The following is a 21,696-nucleotide window of genomic DNA, read 5'->3' as shown; positions in this document are numbered from 1 at the left end:
GGGGTACAGGTAGTTGCGGTAATTGCACATGTAGGAAGGGGTGAAGTGACTAAAATGCGATATGTTAGTTTTGTATTTTGAATAAATGTACACACATTTCAAACTTGTTTAGCTTTGTCATTTGGTGGGGTATCGTGTGTAAATTGATGGGAAAAAAACTATTGAATCATGTTAGAATAAGGCTGTAACGTAACAAAAGGTGGACAAAGTCAAGGGGTCTGAATCCACCATAGCTGGAATGAAAGGAAATACCGCTGAGAAAATGGATTTAATCACTTATGGACAAAGACAGCAGAAAAACCCATCTTTAAAAAAAGGTACATCGTTAAACCAGTGGAGGAATGAAGTGTTTTAACATGGACATTGATATTGTAGACAGTCTATTGGGTCTTTAGTTGATTAGTAATAAGAGGTTACAGTAAACTAAAGGTTCATCTTAAACTCAAATCCACAGGAGGATTTACACACCATCATCAAGTCTCATAACAGATCAGCTGCTGGTCATTCTGAAATTACCTCCGTCTCCAGTTCTCTAGTCTTTAAACAGTCAGGCTGATACACGAGTCAGTCTGGTCCTGGTAGATACAACGACAACTAAAAGTCCTAAATATACTACAGTTTCTCCCCAACCAGATTAATCTCCCTCTTCCTCCTTCACCTTTTTCTTCTTCTTCTTCTTCTTTGACGACTGGAAGTCACAAGAAATAACAAATAGTATTGTTCGTTCAGTCAGAATGGCTTAGATGAGCAGGAATATATATATTCTGGAGGCATGTCCCCATCAGCTACGTACTTCCTCTGTGGGAGAGACGGTCGCCTCCTCTTCCTCTTCCTTTACGTCCATCGCCTCCTCCTCTGCTTTCTTGGACTTCTTTTTCTTCTTCTTGGGAGTTCTTCTGCTGCCGTTGAAGCCTCTGGTTCTGAATGAAAACAGAAAGCACCGTGAGACAATAGCACTTAAGACGGCTGAGAACCGGTCTCATGTTATAGAACAGGATGGATGGTGTATTATGGGTTGTGTTCTATAACAGGATGGATGGTATATTATGGGTTGTTATATAACAGGATGGATGGTATATTATGGGTTGTTATATAACAGGATGGCTGGTATATTATGGGTTGTGTTATAGAACAGGATGGATGGTGTATTATGGGTTGTTATATAACAGGATGGATGGTGTATTATGGGTTGTGTTATACAACAGGATGGATGGTATATTATGGGTTGTGTTATATAACAGGATGGATGGTATATTATATAACAGGATGGATGGTGTATTATATAACAGGATGGATGGTGTATTATATAACAGGATGGATGGTGTATTATGGGTTGTTATATAACAGGATGGATGGTGTATTATGGGTTGTGTTATACAACAGGATGGATGGTATATTATGGGTTGTGTTATATAACAGGATGGATGGTATATTATATAACAGGATGGATGGTGTATTATATAACAGGATGGATGGTGTATTATATAACAGGATGGATGGTATATTATGGGTTGTGTTATAGAACAGGATGGATGGTATATTATATAACAGGATGGATGGTATATTATGGGTTGTGTTATAGAACAGGATGGATGGTGTATTATGGGTTGTGTTATAGAACAGGATGGATGGTATATTATGGGTTGTGTTATATAACAGGATTATGGCTAAGAGTTACTCAACTGACCTTCCACAGGTTCTTTCTTGGGTTTCTTGGTTTTGACTGTCACCGGTGTGGCCACCTCTTCCTCCTCGACCTCCTCAAACTTCCTCTTCTTGGAAACAGAGGGGAGGGTGGAGTCTCCGGAGGGGTCGTACACCTTCACGTCACTACGTAGACATGACAGAACGTTAGTTAACAGCACAGTTGGTAATTAGCCGACGGTCGATTGATTGGTTTAAAGGCTGTTGGTCGACCAAGATGTTTTAGTCGAGCAGTAGCAAGTCAATTTATGGCACATGAGACACCTTTCTGATTCACGACCATCTCAGTGAATTGTTTGCGCTTGATTGTTAGTGTATATCAATTCCCCATTACATATATCACCAGTACTACATTTACCCTTCATTCCTATCATTTACAATCTACAATGCTTGTTTGGTTATGGTAATTTCAGTTTAGTCTTTCAGCACTCATTGTTGGAGTGGACACATTGTTTGCAGAGTGCACAACCTATGCTACACTTGTGAGAGAAACTGTGTTTATAGCATTCCATTTACCAGTTAATTTAGTCCTTATTTTGTTTGGCAGCGCTCCTGTCAATGTTGAGTAAGAACGCAAACGCATAGAAGTAGACCTATATGCTGACTAGCCTGCGCGCGAATGTAGGCTTAAAAATGTGCCCATCTGATAGTATTTCTGATGGGCTTAACGCACCACTACTAATGACCTGTGGAGCTTCTCAAAGTAATGCTTTGTCACCTCAAAACAGCAAGCAAACATACCATTTTCCCATCCATTGAAAATTACAAAAGTTCCTCAATGTATTTGAAAAATATTCCCAGCTCTCTCCTTTTTGACCACTCGTGTCATGCTCGGATCCAATGGAAACGTCATAAAATAGGGCTACCTGATTACTTCCTATCTCTTGATCAAATAGCCTACATACAGATGTCTGTCCCGAGCTCACTGGCGGGGGAAACAGGGCCCAGTATATTTTATTAAATATTTCAAGCATGCCCCCCCCCCAGAATTAAGTTGCGAGCATAGGGCCTCCCCCCCCAGACCAAGTTGATACAATGCTTCAACTATCGGTTGTCATGACCCTCTTTGGGTACAGCGAGCACCATCCCCCGCTGTCTCCTAAAACCAGGCTGCTGTGGTCAGGGAGGTCGTAAACAGAAAAAAACGTTTCAACAGAGATACCGACGACACTGAGCGTAAATATATATTGATTGCAATAGTTCCCAAATGAGCGTTCATATGCGAAGGATTAGCATTTAAATTGTTATAATTATCACTGTCTAACAAGCCGCCATTAGGGCACATCCTCCTTTCTTTGTAAATATACTGCTCAAAAAAATAAAGGGAACACTAAAATAACACATCCTAGATCTGAATGAAATATTCTTATTAAATACTTGTTTCTTTACATAGTTGAATGTGCTGACAAATCACACAAATTATCAATGGAAATAAAATTTATCAAACCATGGAGGTCTGGATTTGGAGTCACACTCAAAATTAAAGTGGAAAACCACTTAGCCCACTAGGGCACATACCCTGTATCATTTCTTTGGAAATATATCTATTTTGTTTGTGTGATGCATTTCTGTGAATTACTTAGTAAATCAATTATTTTAAGACAATTGATGTATGGATGACTCAGTGAAGACTGGGTTCGTGCAGATAACCAACAATTTATGACGTTTGGAATGAGACTAATGTGAGGTAAATAATTCATTAATCAGAAGACTGAGATCAGATATTATATCTCTGAAAGTTATATTAGGAAAATTATAACGTTGTAATCGGAATATTTTCCTAGTTAATTACAGTTACATGATTAATCACATAATAATTAGAGAGTTATTTGATAAATAAGTCATCAGTTTTAATTATGCCAAAGACATGACAAAGACTTTACCAGAGAGACGCGACAGTCGGCCAGCTACCAGAGAGACGCGACAGTCGGCCAGCTACCAGAGAGACGCGACAGTCGGCCAGCTACCAGAGAGACGCGACAGTCGGCCAGCTACCAGAGAGACGCGACAGTCGGCCAGCTACCAGAGAGATGCGACAGTCGGCCAGCTACCAGAGAGACGCGACAGTCGGCCAGCTACCAGAGAGACGCGACAGTCGGCCAGCTACCAGAGAGACGCGACAGTCGGCCAGCTACCAGAGAGACGCGACAGTCGGCCAGCTACCAGAGAGACGCGACAGTCGGCCAGCTACCAGAGAGACGCGACAGTCGGCCAGCTACCAGAGAGACGCGACAGTCGGCCAGTTACCAGAGAGACGCGACAGAAGGTTATTTACCCAATACAGTAGTCTCCAGGTGTAACTCACCTCCTGTGTTGGTATTTGTCAGACTTCGCCATGGCTTTGCCTGTTCCACTGATTCTTCTGATCTGAAGGGATAAACCAGGGTCAGCACAATATTAGGGGACCGGTAGAGTAGATGAGTAGGGGACAAGCAGGATATCACTGTTTAACTTCACTAGGGTAGGGGGCAACATTCGGGAATTTTGGATGAAACGCGTAGCGTTCCAAAACTAAACTGCCTGCTACTCAGTCCCAGAAGCTAGGATATGCATAGATTTGGATAGAAAACCCTCAAAAGTTTCCACAGTGGTTCAAATAATGTCTGAGTATAGCAGAACTGATTTGGCAGGCGGAAACCTGAGAAAAATCCATCCAGGAAGTACATTTGTTTGTTCTAGTTCTCTATACAATGCCATCACAGTATCCGTTGACTTATGACTCAGTTGCTATGCAGTTCCTATGCCTTCCACGAGATGTCAGCAGAATTTAGAAATGGTTTCAGGTTTGTTATTCTGAAAAATGCAGGAGTAAGAGCAGTCTGAATGACTGGACCCTACAGTGTCAGAGCTTTTTCATGCTCAATCCCGAGAGCCTGCCTTTCTTGTTTACCTTTTATATTGACAACGTTATTGACCGGTTGAAATATTATTGATTATTTAGGCTAAAAACAACCTGAGGATTGAATATAAAACATCGTTTGACATGTTTCTATGAACTTGACGGATACAATTTGGATATTTTGTCTGCCTGTTGTAACTGTTTGAGCCGTGGATTACTGAAGAAAACAAAGAGGTTTTTGGATATAGAGACTATCGAACAAAAGGAACATTTATTGAATAAATGAAAGTCTTAGTGAAACCATATGAAGATCAAAGGTAAGGGATTCATTTTCTCTCTATTTCTGACTTGTGTAACTCTGCTTGGCTGGTTACCGTTTTGTAATGGTTTGTCTGCTGGGCGATGTTCTCAAATAATCACATTGGTATGCTTTCGACCCCTAAAGACTTTTTGAAATCTGACAGTGGTTGGATTCACAAGAAGTTCATATTTAAAACTATGTATAACACTTGTATGTTTTCAGATTTTTTAAATAATGAGTATTTCTGTTTTTGAATTTGGCGCTCTGCAATTTCCCTGGATGTTGGCCAGGTGGGACGCTAGCGTCCAACGTACACCAGTGAGGTTATTAATGCAAGCTCAGATGAGGTAGTGACTGAAAAGCATCAGGTAGTTTCAGGACTGTTGACATTAGTCATCATCATCACTGCTTGGCATCTCATGTGGGCTGGTTGTTTGGGCCTCTAGCAGTAAGGGGCAGAGAGAGAGAGCTACTTACTCCCTTCTCCTCTAGGTGGCGTAGTCTGGCCTCCAGCTTGGCACGGTTCTCAACTCCCATCTCAGCGTTTGTGTCCTCTCCCAGGGCATCGTAGCGGATCGCCAGAGATGCTTTGGCTGCCAGCATCCTGGAGATCTGAGAGGAGAGAAAGAAGCTTGACTAGAACATGACAGCAGTACTGTAGTGTGGAGAGACATTCTGATTAGAACTAGATCACACCTGGAACATGACAGCAGTACTGTAGTGTGGAGACATTCTGATTAGAACTAGATCACACCTGGAACACGACAACAGTGCTGTAGTGTGGAGAGACATTCTGATTAGAACTAGATCACACCTGGAACACGACAACAGTGCTGTAATGTGGAGAGACATTCTGATTAGAACTAGATCACACCTGGAACACGACAGCAGTACTGTAGTGCGGAGAGACATTCTGATTAGAACTAGATCACACCTGGAACACGACAACAGTACTGTAGTGTGGAGAGACATTCTGATTAGAACTAGATCACACCTGGAACACGACAACAGTACTGTAGTGTGGAGAGACATTCTGATTAGAACTAGATCACACCTGGAACACGACAACAGTACTGTAGTGTGGAGAGACATTCTGATTAGAACTAGATCACACCTGGAACACGACAACAGTACTGTAGTGTGGAGAGACATTCTGATTAGAACTAGATCACACCTGGAACACGACAACAGTACTATAGTGTGGAGAGACATTCTGATTAGAACTAGATCACACCTGGAACATGACAGCAGTACTGTAGTGTGGAGAGACATTCTGATTAGAACTAGATCACACCTGGAACACGACAACAGTACTGTAGTGTGGAGAGACATTCTACTTCTAGTGATGGCTGGAACAAAAGCCTCACCTTGCCCTTGTTCTTGGCCGAGGTCTGTCCCACCAGAGAGGCGTGGTAGATGAGACCATATTTGGGCGTGTCTCTGCGAGTCTTCAGGGCTCTGAACAGGGCCTTCTCTGCTCCCAGGATCTGGACTGTGGAGGCCGGGTGCTTGGCCAGGTTCAACAGGGACCCTGTCAGAGAGAACCAGAGCATTTAGGAGCAGTTTGGGCGTTTCCAGCTGCCTACTACAGGTGTCCAGGTAAAAGGTTTTAATTCAAGCTCAGATGAGGTAGTGACTGAAAAGCATCAGGTATCAGGATTGTGACATATAGTCATATTAATCACCGCTTGTTTTGTGTTGTGAATGATTCCTGCTGTGTGATTGGCCGTTAGATCATGACTCACCAGCGTGTGAGATGAGCCGTGCCCCTACCAGTTCCCCCACCATGACAGTCAGGTTGGGAGCGATAGCCATCATCCTGTTCTTCAGATAGTCGTACAGTTGGGTGCGGTACTCTGTAATCTCTATCACCTGGTCACACAGGTGCATGATGTTGCCGATGTCCTCCTCTGACACCTCCGTTCCCATGGAGATCTCTGCAGCCAGTTTGACCTCTGCCTCCACCTCCTCGGGGAGATGCTCAGACAGGTCGGTGGTTGCCACGTTGGTACGAGCGCCTATCTTCCGAACACTCTTGCAGTAGGCCAGGTTGTCAGTGATGATCTTCCCCACCTCAGGGAAGTGCCAGCCGTACCACTCCCTACAGCGCATGATGTAGTTGTTGAGCTCCTTGTCCAGGTCATCCAGCAGAGCTGCACAGATCAAAACACCAGTTACACCTGTTACTGAGCTACAGCCCATAATACTAGTTACACCTGTCTACAGCCCATAATACTAGTTACACCTGTTACTGAGCTACAGCCCATAATACTAGTTACACCTGTTACTGAGCTACAGCCCATAATACTAGTTACACCTGTTACTGAGCTACATCCCATAAGACTAGTTACACCTGTTACTGAGCTACAGACCATAATACTAGTCACACCTGTTACTGAGCTACAGACCATAATACTAGTTACACCTGTTACTGAGCTACAGACCATAATACTAGTTACACCTGTTACTGAGCTACAGACCATAATACTAGTTACTCCTGTCTACAGACCATAATACTAGTTACTCCTGTCTACAGACCATAATACTAGTCACACCTGTTACTGAGCTGCAGCCCATAATACTAGTCACTCCTGTCTACAGCCCATAATACTAGTCACACCTGTCTACAGCCCATAATACTAGTCACTCCTGTCTACAGCCCATAATACTAGTCACTCCTGTCTACAGCCCATAATACTAGTCACTCCTGTCTACAGCCCATAATACTAATCACTCCTGTCTACAGCCCATAATACTAGTCACTCCTGTCTACAGACCATAATACTAGTCACTCCTGTCTACAGACCATAATACTAGTCACTCCTGTCTACAGACCATAATACTAGTCACTCCTGTCTACAGACCATAATACTAGTCACTCCTGTCTACAGACCATAATACTAGTCACTCCTGTCTACAGACCATAATACTAGTCACTCCTGTCTACAGACCATAATACTAGTCACTCCTGTCTACAGACCATAATACTAGTCACTCCTGTCTACAGACCATAATACTAGTCACTCCTGTCTACAGACCATAATACTAGTCACTCCTGTCTACAGACCATAATACGAGTCACTCCTGTCTACAGACCATAATACGAGTCACTCCTGTCTACAGACCATAATACTAGTCACTCCTATCTACAGACCATAATACTAGTCACTCCTATCTACAGACCATAATACTAGTCACTCCTATCTACAGACCATAATACTAGTCACTCCTATCTACAGCCCATAATACTAGTCACTCCTGTCTACAGCCCATAATACTAGTCACACCTGTCTACAGACCATAATACTAGTTACTCCTGTCTACAGCCCATAATACTAGTCTCACCTGTTACTGAGCTACAGCCCATAATACTAGTTACTCCTGTCTACAGACCATAATACTAGTCACACCTGTCTACAGACCATAATACTAGTCACACCTGTCTACAGACCATAATACTAGTCACACCTGTTACTGAGCTACAGACCATAATACTAGTCACACCTGTTACTGAGCTAGACCATAATACTAGTCACACCTGTTACTGAGCTACAGACCATAATACTAGTTACTCCTGTCTACAGACCATAATACTAGTCACACCTGTTACTGAGCTACAGACCATAAGACTAGTTACACCTGTTACTAAGCTACAGACCATAATACTGGTCACTCCTGTCTACAGACCATAATACTAGTTACACCTGTTACTGAGCTACAGACCATAATACTAGTCACACCTGTTACTGAGCTACAGACCATAATACTAGTTACTCCTGTCTACAGACCATAATACTAGTCACACCTGTTACTGAGCTACAGACCATAAGACTAGTTACACCTGTTACTGAGCTACAGACCATAATACTAGTCACTCCTGTCTACAGACCATAATACTAGTCACACCTGTTACTGAGCTACAGACCATAATACTAGTCACACCTGTTACTGAGCTAGACCATAATACTAGTCACACCTGTTACTGAGCTACAGACCATAATACTAGTCACACCTGTTACTGAGCTACAGACCATAATACTAGTTACTCCTGTCTACAGACCATAATACTAGTCACACCTGTTACTGAGCTACAGACCATAAGACTAGTTACACCTGTTACTAAGCTACAGACCATAATACTAGTCACTCCTGTCTACAGACCATAATACTAGTTACACCTGTTACTGAGCTACAGACCATAATACTAGTCACACCTGTTACTGAGCTACAGACCATAATACTAGTTACTCCTGTCTACAGACCATAATACTAGTCACACCTGTTACTGAGCTACAGACCATAAGACTAGTTACACCTGTTACTGAGCTACAGACCATAATACTAGTCACTCCTGTCTACAGACCATAATACTAGTCACACCTGTCTACAGACCATAATACTAGTCACACCTGTCTACAGACCATAATACTAGTTACACCTGTTACTGAGCTACAGCCCATAATACTAGTTACTCCTGTCTACAGCCCATAATACTAGTTACTCCTGTCTACAGACCATAATAGTAGTTACTCCTGTCTACAGACCATAATACTAGTTACTCCTGTCTACAGACCATAATACTAGTTACTCCTGTCTACAGACCATAATACTAGTCACACCTGTTACTGAGCTACAGACCATAATGCTAGTTACTCATGTCTACAGACCATAATACTAGTCACACCTGTTACTGAGCTACAGACCATAATACTAGTTACTCCTGTTACTGAGCTACAGACCATAATAGTAGTCACACCTGTCTACAGACCGTAATGCTAGTTACTCCTGTCTACAGCCCATAATACCAGTCACACCTGTCTACAGACCATAATACTAGTTACACCTGTTACTGAGCTACAGACCATAATACTAGTTACACCTGTTACTGAGCTACAGACCATAATACTAGTTATACCTGTTACTGAGCTACAGACCATAATACTAGTCACACCTGTCTACAGACCACAATACTAGTCACTCCTATCTACAGACCACAATACTAGTCACTCCTATCTACAGACCATAATACTAGTCACTCCTGTCTACAGACCATAATACTAGTCTCACCTGTTACTGAGCTACAGACCATAATACTAGTCACACCTGTTACTGAGCTACAGACCATAATAGTAGTCACACCTGTCTACAGCCCATAATGCTAGTCACTCCTGTCTACAGCCCATAATACTAGTCACTCCTGTCTACAGCCCATAATACTAGTCACTCCTGTCTACAGACCATAATACTAGTCACACCTGTTACTGAGCTACAGACCATAATACTAGTTACTCCTGTTACTGAGCTACAGACCATTATTGTCCCACCTGTCTACAGACCATAATACTAGTCACACCTGTCTACAGCCCATAATACTAGTCACACCTGTCTACAGACCATAATACTAGTTACTCCTGTCTACAGACCATAATACTAGTCACACCTGTCTACAGACCATAATACTAGTCACACCTGTTACTGAGCTACAGACCATAATAGTAGTCACACCTGTCTACAGCCCATAATGCTAGTCACTCCTGTCTACAGCCCATAATACTAGTCACTCCTGTCTACAGCCCATAATACTAGTCACTCCTGTCTACAGCCCATAATACTAGTCACTCCTGTCTACAGACCATAATACTAGTCACACCTGTCTACAGACCATAATACTAGTCACACCTGTCTACAGACCATAATACTAGTCACACCTGTCTACAGACCATAATACTAGTCACACCTGTCTACAGACCATAATACTAGTCACACCTGTCTACAGACCATAATACTAGTCACACCTGTCTACAGACCATAATACTAGTCACACCTGTCTACAGACCATAATACTAGTCACACCTGTCTACAGACCATAATACTAGTTACTCCTGTCTACAGACCATAATACTAGTCACACCTGTTACTGAGCTACAGTCCCTTTACATGGACAGAGTAAGACAGGGATCAGTCACACCTGTTACTGAGATACAGTCCCTTTACATGGACAGAGTAAGGCAGGGATGAGTCACACCTGTTACTGAGCTACAGTCCCTTTACATGGACAGAGTAAGACAGGGATGAGTCACAGCTGTTACTGAGCTACAGTCCCTTTACATGGACAGAGTAAGACAGGGATGAGCAACAGGCTTCCACTGGCCCACGTCCTGTAGGCTCGCGGACACACATCCCTGTACTGGGGAGAGAACTCAGTCAGAGTCTCAACTTACGGCTGAGAATTAGAATAACAGAATGGACAAGGTGACATTTTCACACGTGGTTGTGCATCAGCAGTCACGTCATTGGCCTGTCAGCATTTTACTGTGTTATTGATAAGTTAACCGCTCGACTAACTTAGCAATCACAGTAGTCGAATTACCGACCAGGGCCCATTGATCAGTCATCTTAAAAACTGCACTAATGTGCCTAGTCTATAGCAGAATTGTAGGAAATGAACGCTAAAAGTTAAATTCTCTTCACTGTCACGTGAGGGGGCCGCTAAAATGTTTTGCTTGCAAGGTGGGGGGGTAATGTGAGATGTGTGAGGTTGTTGTGGCCCCCACCCCCATCAAAGATGCCCTGGTCTAAGAGGAGGTACTTACAGATAGCTTGAACGATCATGGTATCCACTTTGTCAGGGCTGAACTTCAGCTTGTAGCGGGACAAACTGAGGAAACAGAAACAGGTCAGGATCTGCCATTGCAGCCTTTCAGGTCTTCTATGAATACGACAGAGGGAGGTGCTGCCTCAGGGGTAGTGACGAATGCTGAGGAAATCCACACGAGGTTTCAGACAGCATGATATAATCATCGGCAACACACACACTACATATTGATGTGAGTAAATTATAAAGTGTTTGTAATGTCTTTTGTTATAAGACTAGTTGGCGTCATTTAATGAGATCCTAATAAATCCAAAACACCAAGCGTTGTCTTTTTCACCCTACCTGTGAGCCAGTCCCAGAGACATGGCGCTGATCTCCCGGGGGGGCAGCCCAGTGATCAGGGACTCCATCTGTGTCCTGATGCCTCTCATCAGCTCTGCCACCGCAGGGCTGTGGACACAGCTCAGGTTCAACTTCTCCTTGATGACGCCCCCCAGCTTAGCGTCGCTGATGGCCAGCTGTTCATGAGCTTCTTTAGCCACCACTTTCTTTAGGACCTTCTTCAGACTCTTCCCCATCTTCCCTTCCGTCATGGCCGTGGCCGCTGGACAGAGGAGAGATACGGTTACAACATGAGGACAGGCGAGACGTGTACACGCTACAGCACTCGGGAGTCTAGTTCTGTGAGCTTGTGTGGTCTACCACCTTGCGGCTGAGCCGTTGTTGCTCCTAGACGTTTCCACTTCACAATAACAGCGCTTAGGAATGGCTTGTTGGAATGGTGGCATCCTATGACGGTGCCACATTGGAAGTTACTGAGCTCTTCAGTAAGGCCATTCTATTGCCAATATAAAACATGTATATATTCCACTTCTATTAAACCAGGTGGCCAGTTGAGAACAAGTTCTCATGTGCAACTGTGACCTGGCCAAGATAAAGAATAGCAATTTGACACAACAGTTACACATGGAATAAACAAAACAGTCAATAGAAAAAGTATATATACAGTGAGTGCAATGGGGTAAGATAAGGGAGGTACGGCAATAAATGGGCCATGGTGGCAAAGCAATTACAATATAGCGATTAAACATTGGAATGGTGGATGTGCAGAAGATGAATGTGCAATTAGAGATACTGGGGTGCAAAGGAGCAAGATAAATAAATACAGTATGGGGATGAGGTAGGTAGCTGTTTACAGATGGGCTATGTTCAGGTGCAGTGATCTGTGAGCTGCTCCGACGGCAATGTTTGTCTATGGAGATTGCATGGTCGTGTGCTCGATTTTATAAACCTGTCAGCAACCGATGTGGCTAAAATAGCCAAATCCAATAATTTGACAGGGTGTCCACATACATTACATATACAAACGACTGTTATAGTTCCAACATTTAGACACAGGACATTAGTAATATGTATTTATTCATAGACTCAACACCTAAAGACTTCTGCATGCTTCCCATCCCAAACAGTTGGGGATAGTTAGTGCATATCTTCAGAAACGTGTTTGTTTGGTCTTCGGTCAGGTGTTTTCCCCAGATGTTTGTGCACACTTCAACGATACTTGTTTTCCATGCACATTTTCAAACTTCCTAAATACTGCACCTAACAGCTTACGTAGATTTAAAATGGTAAAAATAAAAATAAAGGGGAGAATGATATTTCTTGGGTCATCTTCAATTATTACTGACTAGTTTGAGGAAGTGTATACTGGCTATGGCTTCTCAAGTTGGACAAACACTACTATTGCCGCTTTTCTCATTTTTTCAAGCAATGGTCTTTTAATTAAGGGAGTATGCGAACACGCTGTTGGTTCACCTAGCTGAAGCATGCAGAAGCCTTGACTGACAGCCCTTGTGCACTAACTGGTAAACTATAGTGAGCAACAACAGGAGAGGTGAAAGTATTCTGTCTACCTGCCAAGGCCTCTGTTGTGTCCTGGAATTTCTCAAAGTGCTTCAACTTCACTCTGGAAGGAGAAATGGTGGCGACATGTTATTTGTCAACTCCAGAAACATGTTCCTTATGCTGATAATGTGTAATACTACTGTTCATTGACAACGTATTCCCCTCGAGAATCTAAACACTCCTCTCTCCAGACATGGGGCCATAACTCACACTTTGTTGGCCTTCTCCGGAGTTTCGAACTCCTTCCATAAACTGTCCACCTCTTGGAGCTTTGACTCATCGAGGACCTGAAACAAAAAAAGATTTAAAGTTATATCAAGTACACGGGCATACCATACATTAATTGCATTAACTCAACTCGGTTTACATGTGTTGTCATTAAAACCCGTCAGTAATGTGTGACAAGAAAGCCAGCACGCGGTCCCTCCAAAGTACCACGCACCAGTTATGCTAACTTGGAAGAGAAGCCTATTTGAAATGTTGGGTAAACATTGGCAACAAATAAATTATTTAAACTTCGAAAATAGAACGGGTTCAAATAGTCGCATAATTACAAAAGCCAAGTCCAGGGTAGCAACGTATCTGTATATCCAGCAGATCTAGGTAACTTGCCACATGCAACGTGGTTGCTTAACTGCAGCGTGTTGAATGAGAAGGCCTCGTTGCGGAAAAGGTTTGCATGCGAGAACTACCACGACGACCTAAATAGAGAAGCCATGTGTACTATAAACAATGTTAAACAGGTCTTGACATTGAAATACTTTGTATTTTAATACAATATCTAGCTACTCCAGGAAAATAACGTATTTAGCTAGCTACACCGCGAACCCGGTTCAATGATTGAAAATTGTCATGCACCCATCTAAAATTATTAGAATTTAGAATACAACTTTAGCTAAATACTCACTTTAAATATTGCATAACCAGCAGCGGTTTCAAATAAAACAAGCATCTCTGACGCTTTTTCACCAAGTTTAAACCCGAAACAAACTTATCTCCTAGAAAGCCTTCGCTAGTCGCAGTTCCAACGGGAATGTGTTCCACGCGGTGATCTGTGTGCCTCACCCGGAAGCACGTCCTCTCTCTAACATCGCGAGAAGTGGCAGAGTGAACTATTTGGAGACAAACAAATCCGACGAGAACATTTTGGTCGCGAACCGCGTACACGTATTTTGCAGTTGTTATCGCGCTTATGTTCCTAGCGCCAACAGTGCATGTTCCTTCCATACAGTAAAACCTTGCAGTACAAAAGGATACACGCAAATCCCCCCAAAATAAGCCAGGAATTAATCCAAAATAAAAAACGTATATATAAAAATGTACTGTCACACACCATTTAGTTGTTTTACAGGGTCAGCTATGGTAGTACGGAGCCCCTTGAGCAAATTAAGGTTAAATGCCTTGCTCAAGGGCACATACTTTTTTTTACCTTGGAGGCTTGGGTATTCAAAACCGGGAACTTTCTGTTACTGGCCCAACATTAACCACTAGGCTACCTAGACAGAAATGTAAATATATATATATATATATATATATATATATAGACATTATGGACAGTATATAAATAGAAAAGGTGTGTACAGCAGCAGTTATATAAAGTACCACAGTATGAGTCATAATACCCATAAAACCTAGCGGTCAAACATGGAAATGGTTCCAATCGTTTTTTCCACCATTCATTTTTCCCATAGGGGATTTTTGAAACACTTAAAATCAGGGCTGTGTTTCATGTACGCTTACCCTAGTGTGACGTTTTGATTACCATCTAAATCTCTCTCGGAAAATATTACTTTTATCAATATATTCGCCTGTAGTCGCCCCCCCCCCCAAAGGAAATGCTAATTAGCTGCTAATGTGGCTATCATACAGAACATACAGAAGGTAAGAATCTCTGGATTAACTATATAATGTTAGCTAAATGTAGTAAATAATAAATTGGCCACATTTTTTAAATGGACCATTCTGTGAACTGTCTTGTACAATTTTAAATTGACACAATACCTGTTAGCAAAGTTGTCAGCGAGAGATGACATGCAGGAGCTTCCAGGCATTTGCAGTTTTGCATGATGTCTGTTTTGATGATCATTTGTATTTTCAAATCTGAGAGTAAATTGAGACTAATATATTGATAAAAATCACCTTGTCCGAGAGAGACTTAGATGGTTATGAAAACGTAATGCCAGGGTAAGCGTACAAGAAACACAGACCTTATTTGAAGTGTTTCTAAAATCCCCAATGGGAAAAATGAATGGTGGAAATACCACTGGAACCATTTCCCTCTTTGACCGTTAGGTTTTATGGGTATAATGACACCTCTACACTGGGGCTATATGGGATGAACCAAGACTAGAATACAGTATTTACATATGAAACTTCTCAACGGCTGGCCATGCCTTCCTCCTGACTACTCCAACCTCGGGAAAACAGCCCCCCCCCCCCCTCCCCGCCGCAGCTACTCGCCCACGCCTCCCCAGCTTCTCCTTTACCCAAATCTAGATAGCAGATGTTCTGAAAGAGCTGCAAAACCTGGACCCAAACAAATCAGCTGGGCTTTACAATCTGGACCCTCTATTTCTGAAACTGTCCGCCGCCTTTGTCGCAACCCCTATTACCAGCCTGTTCAAGCTCTCCTTTGTATCATCTGAGATCCCCAAGGGTTGGAAAGCTGCCACGGTCATCCCCTTCTTCAAAGGGGGAGACACCCTGGACCCAAACTGTTACAGACCTATATCCATCCTGCCCTGCCTATATCCATCCTGCCCTGCCTATCTAAGGTCTTCGAAAGCCAAGTCAACAAACAGATCACTGACCATCTCGAAACCCACCGTACCTTCTCCGCTGTGCAATCCGGTTTCCGAGCCGGTCACGGGTGCACCTTAGCCACGCTCAAGGTACTAAATGATGTCATAACCGCCATCGATAAAAGACAGTACTGTGCAGCCGTCTTCATCGACCTGGCCAAGGCTTTCGACTCTGTCAATCACCGTATTCTTATCGGCAGACTCAGTAGCCTCGGTTTTTCTAATGACTGCCTTGCCTGGTTCACCAACTACTTTGCAGACAGAGTTCAATGTGTCAAATCGGAGGGCATGCTGTCCGGTCCTCTGGCAGTCTCTATGGGGGTACCACAGTGTTCAATTCTCGGGCCGACTCTTTTCTCTGTATATATCAATGATGTTGCTCTTGCTGCGTGCGGGCGATTCCCTGATCCACCTCTACGCAGACGACACCATTCTGTATACTTCCGGCCCTTCCTTGGACACTGTGCTATCTAACCTCCAAACGAGCTTCAATGCCATACAACACTCCTTCCGTGGCCTCCAACTGCTCTTAAACGCTAGTAAAACCAAATGCATGCTTTTCAACCGTTCGCTGCCTGCACCCGCAAGCCCGACTAGCATCACCACCCTGGATGGTTCCGACCTAGAATATGTGGACATCTATAAGTACCTAGGTGTCTGGCTAGACTGTAAACTCTCCTTCCAGACTCATATCAAACATCTCCAATCCAAAATCAAATCTAGAGTCGGCTTTCTATTCCGCAACAAAGCCTCCTTCACTCACGCCGCCAAACTTACCCTAGTAAAACTGACTATCCTACCGATCCTCGACTTCGGTGATGTCATCTACAAAATTGCTTCCAATACTCTACTCAGCAAACTGGATGCAGTTTATCACAGTGCCATCCGTTTTGTTACTAAAGCACCTTATACCACCCACCACTGCGACCTGTATGCTCTAGTCGGCTGGCCCTCGCTACATGTTCGTCGCCAGACCCACTGGCTCCAGGTCATCTACAAGTCCATGCTAGGTAAAGCTCTGCCTTCTCAGTTCACTGGTCACGATGGCAACACCCACCCGTAGCACGCGCTCCAGCAGGTGTATCTCACTGATCATCCCTAAAGCCAAAACCTAATTTGGCCGCCTTTCCTTCCAGTTCTCTGCTGCCTGCGACTGGAACGAATTGCAAAAATCTCTGAAGTTGGAGACTTTTATCTCCCTCACCAACTTTAAACATCTGCTATCTGAGCAGCTAACCGATCACTGCAGCTGTACATAGTCTATCGGTAAATAGCCCACCCAATCTACCTACCTCATCCCCATACTGTTTTTATTTTATTTACTTTTCTGCTCTTTTGCACACCAATATCTCTACCTGTACATGTTCATCTGATCATTTATCACTCCAGTGTTAATCTGCTAAATTGTAATTATTCACTCCTATGGCCTATTTATTGCCTACCTCCTCATGCCTTTTGCACACAATGTATAAAGATTCTTTTTTTTCTATGTTATTGACTTGTTTATTGTTTACTCCATGTGTAACTCTGTGTTGTCTGTTCACACTGCTATGCTTTATCTTGGCCAGGTCGCAGTTGCAAATGAGAACTTGTTCTCAACTAGCCTACCTGGTTAAATAAAGGCGAAATAAAATAAAAAGTGGGTAAAACGGTATGTGAAGTCCATGGAGAACAAGAGCACCTCCTCCCAGCTGCCCACTGCACTGAGGCTAGGTAACACGGTCACCACTGATAAATCCATGATTATCGAAAACTTCAATAAGCATTTCTCAACGGCTGGCCATGCCTTCCGCCTGGCTACTTCAACCTCTGCCAACAGCTCCGCCCCCCCCGCAGCTCCTCGCCCAAGCCTCTCCAGGTTCTCCTTTACCCAAATCCAGATAGCAGATGTTCTGAAAGAGCTGCAAAACCTGGACCCGTACAAATCAGCTGGGCTTGACAATCTGGACCCTCTATTTCTGAAACTATCTGCCACCATTGTCGCAACCCCTATTACCAGCCTGTTCAACCTCTCTTTCATCTCGTCTGAGATCCCCAAGGATTGGAAAGCTGCCGCAGTCATCCCCCTCTTCAAAGGGGGAGACACCCTGGACCCAAACTGTTACAGACCTATATCCATCCTGCCCTGCCTATCTAAGGTCTTCGAAAGCCAAGTCAACAAACAGGTCACTGACCATCTCGAATCCCACCGTACCTTCTCCGCTGTGCAATCTGGTTTCCGAGCCGGTCATGGGTGCACCTCAGCCACACTCAAGGTACTAAACGACATCATAACCGCCATCGATAAAAGACAGTACTGTGCAGCCGTCTTCATCGACCTGGCCAAGGCTTTCGACTCTGTCAATCACCGTATTCTTATCGGCAGACTCAGTAGCCTCGGTTTTTCTAATGACTGCCTTGCCTGGTTCACCAACTACTTTGCAGACAGAGTTCAATGTGTCAAATCGGAGGGCATGCTGTCCGGTCCTCTGGCAGTCTCTATGGGGGTACCACAGTGTTCAATTCTCGGGCCGACTCTTTTCTCTGTATATATCAATGATGTTGCTCTTGCTGCGTGCGGGCGATTCCCTGATCCACCTCTACGCAGACGACACCATTCTGTATACTTCCGGCCCTTCCTTGGACACTGTGCTATCTAACCTCCAAACGAGCTTCAATGCCATACAACACTCCTTCCGTGGCCTCCAACTGCTCTTAAACGCTAGTAAAACCAAATGCATGCTTTTCAACCGTTCGCTGCCTGCACCCGCAAGCCCGACTAGCATCACCACCCTGGATGGTTCCGACCTAGAATATGTGGACATCTATAAGTACCTAGGTGTCTGGCTAGACTGTAAACTCTCCTTCCAGACTCATATCAAACATCTCCAATCCAAAATCAAATCTAGAGTCGGCTTTCTATTCCGCAACAAAGCCTCCTTCACTCACGCCGCCAAACTTACCCTAGTAAAACTGACTATCCTACCGATCCTCGACTTCGGTGATGTCATCTACAAAATTGCTTCCAATACTCTACTCAGCAAACTGGATGCAGTTTATCACAGTGCCATCCGTTTTGTTACTAAAGCACCTTATACCACCCACCACTGCGACCTGTATGCTCTAGTCGGCTGGCCCTCGCTACATGTTCGTCGCCAGACCCACTGGCTCCAGGTCATCTACAAGTCCATGCTAGGTAAAGCTCTGCCTTCTCAGTTCACTGGTCACGATGGCAACACCCACCCGTAGCACGCGCTCCAGCAGGTGTATCTCACTGATCATCCCTAAAGCCAAAACCTAATTTGGCCGCCTTTCCTTCCAGTTCTCTGCTGCCTGCGACTGGAACGAATTGCAAAAATCTCTGAAGTTGGAGACTTTTATCTCCCTCACCAACTTTAAACATCTGCTATCTGAGCAGCTAACCGATCACTGCAGCTGTACATAGTCTATCGGTAAATAGCCCACCCAATCTACCTACCTCATCCCCATACTGTTTTTATTTTATTTACTTTTCTGCTCTTTTGCACACCAATATCTCTACCTGTACATGTTCATCTGATCATTTATCACTCCAGTGTTAATCTGCTAAATTGTAATTATTCACTCCTATGGCCTATTTATTGCCTACCTCCTCATGCCTTTTGCACACAATGTATAAAGATTCTTTTTTTTCTATGTTATTGACTTGTTTATTGTTTACTCCATGTGTAACTCTGTGTTGTCTGTTCACACTGCTATGCTTTATCTTGGCCAGGTCGCAGTTGCAAATGAGAACTTGTTCTCAACTAGCCTACCTGGTTAAATAAAGGCGAAATAAAATAAAAAGTGGGTAAAACGGTATGTGAAGTCCATGGAGAACAAGAGCACCTCCTCCCAGCTGCCCACTGCACTGAGGCTAGGTAACACGGTCACCACTGATAAATCCATGATTATCGAAAACTTCAATAAGCATTTCTCAACGGCTGGCCATGCCTTCCGCCTGGCTACTTCAACCTCTGCCAACAGCTCCGCCCCCCCCGCAGCTCCTCGCCCAAGCCTCTCCAGGTTCTCCTTTACCCAAATCCAGATAGCAGATGTTCTGAAAGAGCTGCAAAACCTGGACCCGTACAAATCAGCTGGGCTTGACAATCTGGACCCTCTATTTCTGAAACTATCTGCCACCATTGTCGCAACCCCTATTACCAGCCTGTTCAACCTCTCTTTCATCTCGTCTGAGATCCCCAAGGATTGGAAAGCTGCCGCAGTCATCCCCCTCTTCAAAGGGGGAGACACCCTGGACCCAAACTGTTACAGACCTATATCCATCCTGCCCTGCCTATCTAAGGTCTTCGAAAGCCAAGTCAACAAACAGGTCACTGACCATCTCGAATCCCACCGTACCTTCTCCGCTGTGCAATCTGGTTTCCGAGCCGGTCATGGGTGCACCTCAGCCACACTCAAGGTACTAAACGACATCATAACCGCCATCGATAAAAGACAGTACTGTGCAGCCGTCTTCATCGACCTTGCCAAGGCTTTCGACTCTGTCAATCACCATATTCTTATCGGCAGACTCAGTAGCCTCGGTTTTTCGGATGACTGCCTTGCCTGGTTCACCAATTACTTTGCAGACAGAGTTCAGTGTGTCAAATCGGAGGGCATGCTGTCCGGTCCTCTGGCAGTCTCTATGGGGGTGCCACAGGGTTCAATTCTCGGGCCGACTCTTTTCTCTGTGTATATCAATGATGTTGCTCTTGCTGCGGGCGATTCCCTGATCCACCTCTACGCAGACGACACCATTCTATATACTTTCGGCCCGTCTTTGGACACTGTGCTATCTAACCTCCAAACAAGCTTCAATGCCATACAACACTCCTTCCGTGGCCTCCAACTGCTCTTAAACGCTAGTAAAACCAAATGCATGCTTTTCAACCGGTCGCTGCCTGCACCTGCATGCCCGACTAGCATCACCACCCTGGATGGTTCCGACCTAGAATATGTGGACGTCTATAAGTACCTAGGTGTCTGGCTAGACTGCAAACTCTCCTTCCAGACTCATATCAAACATCTCCAATCGAAAATCAAATCAAGAGTCGGCTTTCTATTCCGCAACAAAGCCTCCTTCACTCAAGCCGCCAAGCTTACCCTAGTAAAACTGACTATCCTACCGATCCTCGACTTCGGCGATGTCATCTACAAAATGGCTTCCAACACTCTACTCAGCAAACTGGATGCAGTCTATCACAGTGCCATCCGTTTTGTCACTAAAGCACCTTATACCACCCACCACTGCGACTTGTATGCTCTAGTCGGCTGGCCCTCGCTACATATTCGTCGCCAGACCCACTGGCTCCAGGTCATCTACAAGTCTATGCTAGGTAAAGCTCCGCCTTATCTCAGCTCACTGGTCACGATGGCAACACCCATCCGTAGCACGCGCTCCAGCAGGTGTATCTCACTGATCATCCCTAAAGCCAACACCTCATTTGGCCGCCTTTCGTTCCAGTACTCTGCTGCCTGTGACTGGAACGAATTGCAAAAATCGCTGAAGTTGGAGACTTTTATCTCCCTCACCAACTTCAAACATCTGAGC

At 44.1% G+C, this 21,696-nt stretch overlaps 2 non-coding genes and 1 pseudogene across 2 annotated transcripts; all 3 read right to left on the bottom strand.

Moving 5' to 3' along the window:
• Window positions 1-612: 612 nt before the first annotated feature.
• Window positions 613-14,452, bottom strand: LOC116367779 (nucleolar protein 58-like; annotated as a pseudogene).
• Window positions 5,176-5,259, bottom strand: LOC116367780 (small nucleolar RNA SNORD11B). The gene has a single exon (XR_004208439.1). It is a non-coding gene; the product is annotated as a small nucleolar RNA SNORD11B (small nucleolar RNA).
• Window positions 6,458-6,537, bottom strand: LOC116367781 (small nucleolar RNA SNORD11B). The gene has a single exon (XR_004208440.1). It is a non-coding gene; the product is annotated as a small nucleolar RNA SNORD11B (small nucleolar RNA).
• Window positions 14,453-21,696: the final 7,244 nt, after the last annotated feature.

This window comes from Oncorhynchus kisutch, unplaced genomic scaffold, assembly GCF_002021735.2.
Source record: "Oncorhynchus kisutch isolate 150728-3 unplaced genomic scaffold, Okis_V2 scaffold1731, whole genome shotgun sequence".
Lineage (NCBI taxonomy): Eukaryota > Metazoa > Chordata > Actinopteri > Salmoniformes > Salmonidae > Oncorhynchus > Oncorhynchus kisutch.
This window is presented reverse-complemented; position numbering and strand designations above follow the sequence as displayed.